We start from the raw sequence: 6,000 nt of genomic DNA, 5'->3' as shown, positions 1-6,000 counted from the left end.
CACAGCGGGGTCTCCTCTCACTCCTGAGCAATCGCAGGGACCTACGTGGCCTCTTCCTGGGCGGGGAAGCAGTCAGCACCTCATTGGCACCTGCCCAGGTCACCCCCCTGCTTCTTCCTGTTTCAGCATCCACACTTACTTCCCCTGGCCCTCACGTTCCCTCTTGAGGTCTGAGCATCTGAGCCCAGCTCTGGACCCATCAGTGTAGGAGAGGACTCAGGGTGAGCGGGACAGGCTGACTCACGCGATTCTAACCAGCAAAGTCCCTGCAGTCCCTGCTACCTCAGCCCCTTTGAGATGCCCTGGTGTCCTAATCAAATCCTATGGGCTGGACTGTGGACAACTTCAGCTGGGGAGGGGGGGTACACGACTCGGGGTGATGTGAGGTCACCATGAGTCCTCAGCCACGCAGGGATCTGGGGGACAAGATATTCAGGCAGAGGAAGAGGGAGCAGCAGGTGCAAAGGTCCTGAGGTGGGAATGCTCAACGTATGTGTGAGAGTAACTAGATGGGGAGGTGGACGTGTTTCGGTCTCAGTTTGGGTGGGGCTCAAAGACAATCGATGCCAATTACACCATATTTCCATAGGAGGTGTGAGACCACCCAAGCGGGATTTGCAAAGGAGGCCGGGAGACCTGGCCTTGCCACCCTTAGCTTATTTCCCACCTCTAGCTTAAAAGAGGTTGGAAAATCCAAGAGGGGGCTGGAGATGAGGAAGGGAGTTTGGGGGCAGAGGACTATCGGGAGTTCTGAGACTCGCCCCACCAAGAGAGAAGGGTGATGTACCTGCCCTTCCCTCAAGCCCAGGCAGGGGGGTTTTCAGCAAGACCACTTGGAGAGGTGGATAGGCGTCCCCTGGGTGTTTGGGTAGCTGGGGACGCACAACAATGATCCGTGGCTCATTCAGGAAACGTTAAGCTGATAACATGGGGGAAGATAGGGAAGCACTTGAAACCTGGTATGTGTCAAGGCCAAGGGTCTCCCAGGGACCGATGTGGGCCCCAGAGAGAGGGACTCATCAGGGAGGGTCCCTCGAGGGGTGAGGAGACCTTAGAGCGTGTCACTAGCAGAAGGCGGGTGGGGAATCCCACGGGCCAGTCCAAGGAGCTGTAGGTCAAGGAGGTCAAAATGAGCTCCTTAACCCAATCTGACCGGTGTCCTTAAAAGAGGAAATCAGGGGCGCCTGGGTGGCTCAGTCGGTTGAGCATCCGACTTCGGCTCAGGTCACGATCTCGCGGTCCATGGGTTCGAGCCCCGCGTCGGGTTCTGGGCTGATGGCTCGGAGCCTGGAGCCTGCTTCCGATTCTGTGTCTCCCTTTCTCTCTGCCCCTCCCCTGTTCATGCTCTGTCTCTGTCTCAAAAATAAATAAAACGTTAAAAAAAAAATTTAAAAGAGGAAATCAGAGCACACGGAGGGCAGTACTTGTAAAGGGAAACTGGGTAAGGACACAGAGAGAAGGCGCCACCCGTAAGCCAAAGAGAGAGGCCCCCAACCTGCTGACACTTTGATCTTGCACTCGCAGCCTCCAGAACTGAGAAAAAACGAGCCTCATAGGTCAAGCCCCCCAGTCTGTGGTATTCATCATGGCAGGCAGACTATATACACCACCGTGTTGTGCCAGCCCAACACTCCAGGGGCAGGGTAGGGCTGGGCAGGGGCTGAACGGACCTAATCCCCAAGCCGTCTTACCAGGCTGCGTACCACGGGCTGAAGCCAAGAATCGTGGAAGCTCCACCACCTTCGCGATAAGGACAGGCGGGCATCCAAGGCCCTGGGTCCGCTTCTGTCCCCCACCGACCCTCCTGGGTCCCTCTGGCTCTGGATGGAACCGCCAGCCCGCCTTCCAACCCGGGGCTCTCCTCTGCACTTTTGCGTAGGCTGTTCCCTCCATCTTGAATGCCCTCCCTTGTCTAACTCCTACACGTTCTCTCAGGCTGGGCCCTACGGCACTTCCTCCAGGAAGCCTTCCTGGGCCCTCCCCTGTGCTTCCACAAGGCTCTGGGCTTCCCTCGTGTTGGGATCAGTTTCCCAGAAGGTTACCTCTACTGGACCGTGAGATTCTAAAGAGCCGAGGCCGTCCGTGCCGTGACCGCCTGCTTTCCGAGGGTCTGATGGCGTGCTTGGGGGTTGGGTGAATGGAAGCGTATACACAGAAGCAAGCAGGACTGGGGTACACGGGGGCTGAGCATCGGGGACTGTCGGAGCTGGTGGGGGCTTTGGGGCCACCTTTTCTAACCTCCTCGTTGCGCGTGGGGAGGCCGAGGCCCAGACAGAGGAAGCTGCTGGCCCAAGGTCACAGGGATCAGACGCGGGTCCCAGAACTCCGTCTCCCAGCCCGGTGCTCCCTGCACGGTGGCGCATTCTCACCAGCCCCCTCTCGGCCCCTTTGACAAGTGGAGTTTAATTATTTACGACGGCGCTTTATAGCTGCGGGTGAACCCACCGGAACATATTTTGTAAAAGTAATGAAGGCTCAGTAATGCGAGACCTCACTACAGCTCCCGTCACTAAATCTTGGCCCAGGAGTCGGCCAGACTCTGCGTAGGCATTTTTTTTTTTTCTCCCCTTCTCTCTTTCGGAGAATTACAGGGTTTGCAGATTAGGATTGGTTGCAGCAAAGGCATATCAGACATTTTTTCTCATTTAGGGGGGAAAAGAAGCAGGCTTGTTGGAGCCAGAGGCTGAGCCCCCTCAGTGGGGATCAGGCCAGCTACAGGCCCCCCGCTGACGCCCCCCCCTGCCCCGAGGTGTCATGCGGGGCAGGTGGGATGCTGTCACAGAGGAGCTGAGGAGTGAGGACAGGCCTGGGAGTCTCTGGGCCTCAGTTTCCCCATCTGTAAATTAGGAAGAGACTTTGCCTCTTTAGTTCCTTCTGCCACGTTCCAGTCTTCTCCCCAGCGATAACGATGGCGACGGTGAAGCAACAGGTTTATTCCAAGAGGCAGGTGTGCCGTGGGCGTCCCACAGGCTCGCACTGAGGACCCCCAAGCCCCCTCAGGGAGGCATCAACTCCAGCTTGCAGAGAAGAGGCAAGTGACTTATCCAAGGTCGCCATGCTGGAGGGCAACGAAGTTGGGATTTGAACCCAGGCCTTCTGTCTCCAGAGAGCTCACCTGTACAAGCTTTGTGCGGAACACCTGCAAAGGCCAGGGGCTGACCTTTCCAGGTGCAGGGCCAGGCGCTATGTTGAGCGCCTCACGTACAAGGTGTGAGAAAACACGCCTTATGTTTACTCCTCTCACTTTAAGTGACAACACTGAGGCTCCCAGTGAACCCTGACGTGGGACCCGGCTCTCCCACCTAACGACACAACCCAGGTCTCTCCACTCAGCGTGTCTGTCACGCCAGGACTCTGAGCTGAGCTCCCTGGACTCCGGTAGCCACAGTTTGGCCTCCCCAAATATCTAAGGAGCAAAGATGCTGTCCCCAACTCGTTGCACAGGAGGGTGGGGGACACACGCATATTCAGCTTGCGAGTGATGGTGTTTTGAGCCAGACTGAAGAGAAAGGCAGGGGAGGCCGGGCAAGGCAGGGGGGTGTTTGCAGGGAGGGTGTGCCTGGAACATTCCAGCATTTGGGAGGAAGGTTGCAGAGCTTTAAATAATAGATTCGGGGATGAAAAACTCAGACGGTGAGATGGAGAGTCTGGACAGTGAGCCCCTCACGGAGAGGAGCTCTTCATCTGTGAATCTCCAGTGCATAAGACAGAGTAGGTGCTCAGTAAATAGAAGTCGGGGTTGTCAACTAAGATGATTTGATTTGGACCTTGTTCTGCTACTAATAAGCGGGCGGCCTTGCGGGTATCCTCACTTCTCTGGGTGTCTCCCCTGTCTCCACAATCAGGCCCATCTCCCCACCACCGAAAATTCTATCAGGCAGCTACCTAAACACAAAACGCTGCAGGTGAGAGGCTTTCAAAGCTCCTTGAGAGCCAGTTCAATAAACATACCCGCAAGACCATGCCAATATTTAACTGAGTGCCAGAAAATTCCGCGAGCAGCTGATCTAAATACATCCTGCTAGGTATTGGAACCACGTGCTTTTGCTTGGTCCTCGGGAGAGAACGAAACGCCAGCTGACTAGTCCCTGTGTTGATTGCAGACCTACTCTCAGGGAAAGAAGATTAAGGCATTCATTCATTTAGCAAACGTTAATTGAACCGGTACTATGTGCCGGCACTGTTGCAGGTGCTGCGGACATATGCGGCAGTGAACGCAACACAAAATCCTGCTTTCATGGAGCTTACGTTCTAGTGGAGAGGCACACTTGTATTTTGAAAACTAAAGCAGGGAGAAGAAAGACAGGAGGTGTGTGGGGAGGGGGGCTGTTGCTTTTTGATGTGGGGCACGGGGGTCAGAGAAGTGCTCTGCTCTGAGCAGAGCGGAAGAAGCAAAGGAAGGAGCCAACAGATGTCTGGGGACAGTGCTCCGGGCAGAGAAAACGCGAGGCCAAAGCCTGGGCCCGGAGCACGCCTGGCCAGAGGGAGGATCCCTGGGGAGGCCAGAGGACAGGGAGAGGGAGGAGAGGTCACAGTGTGGCAAGAGCCACACCAGGCAGGACCTTGTGGGACCCAATGGGGACTTTGTCTTTCGCTCTGAGATGGGAACCAATGCAGGGCTTTCAAGCAGAGTGTGATGTGACCTCACCTTCTGCGGGCTCCCTTCTGCCAGCAAAAGCGGTAAGAATAAACTGGAAAGCTGGGGCAAAGCAGACGGTTGCTCCTCGAAGGGACCCCGGTGAGAGATGAGGGCCCGGGGTGGTCGCTGCAGAGGGGGTGAGAAGTGGCTGGTTGGGGATGACTTTAAGTCAGAGACCACAGGAAGTGTATTTATCGCTACTCTGACTTATCGTCCAAGGTGAATCTGAATCTGACTTTCAAAGTCTTGGCCACCAGGTCCACAAGTTTTTGCTTCCAGGAGTCCTTGGCTGACGTTGACACTGTCTCTTTTGACTCTAATCCCCAGAAGCTAGAAGATGCTTCCACATTAAAACTGTTAAGTACCTCAGGGCAGGTGCAAACAGGAGAGGAGCAGCTTGGAGGAGAAGCCAGCCCCCTGTGCTGGTCTGAGACGTGCTGTGTAACTCCTGGGGGACCGGGGTCTTCCCGAGGGGTCCACCTACATCTGGCAAGACGCCGCTACACAGCAGCAAACCCACAGCCCCCAGCAAGGCCAATAACCTCAGAGCAACGACAGTGGCTGTTGGTGCCAATGACCCCCGATTTGACTAAGTGCCAGGCACTGTGCTAAGCACTTTGCTTACAGTAGCTCACATAACCCTCTCCATAGACCATGAGGTTCGTACTATTATGATACCCATTTTGCAGATGAGCGTTGGAAGCTCAGAGACACTAAGCAATTGGCCTAAGCTCGCACAGCTATAAAGTGACAGACCCAGGGCTAAGACTCTGGTCTCTAGAACTGCTCCTTCAGCCTTTACAGGCAAAGCCTCGCTGACTAGCTCTGGGTCATGGGGCAGCCGCTCCCGAGGCTCACCACCCAGACCCCTCTGATGGTCTCACGGACCTGGGCCCCTTCTCTTCCCAGGCAGGGCCAGCCCTCAACACCCACCAGCTCCATTCACACACTCCCCACCCCCACTGCTTCCTGCAGCAAAGGGCCCATGGTCCACTATTTCCCACCTGCAGAGAAACCACCTCAACTCCAAGGCCAGGCAGTTGGAGATGGGTACCATCTAGAGAGCTGAGAACCAAGCCGTTTGCTTATTGCAAAGACAACAAACTAATACCTTAGCAAGGCCCGAGGGAACCTTTTTAATGAATATGTAATGACTGAAGTGTTAGATAAAATGACACGACCATAGGGGATTCCCCCTACCCCCCGCCCCCCAACACTGGGTGGCCTCCAGGGTGGGTCGAGAACTTTGCTGAGTGCACACTCACAAAAACCCTGCAGTACAGACAGCGTTGGTGGCTGGTCAGAGCCATCTTACAAATGAGGAAACTGAGGCTCAGAATGGCTAAGTAACCTGCCCGGGG

The sequence above is a fragment of the Panthera tigris genome, chromosome C1, assembly GCF_018350195.1.
Source record: "Panthera tigris isolate Pti1 chromosome C1, P.tigris_Pti1_mat1.1, whole genome shotgun sequence".
NCBI lineage: Eukaryota > Metazoa > Chordata > Mammalia > Carnivora > Felidae > Panthera > Panthera tigris.
The sequence above is the reverse complement of the archived record's forward strand: the minus strand, read 5'-3'. Positions refer to the sequence as shown.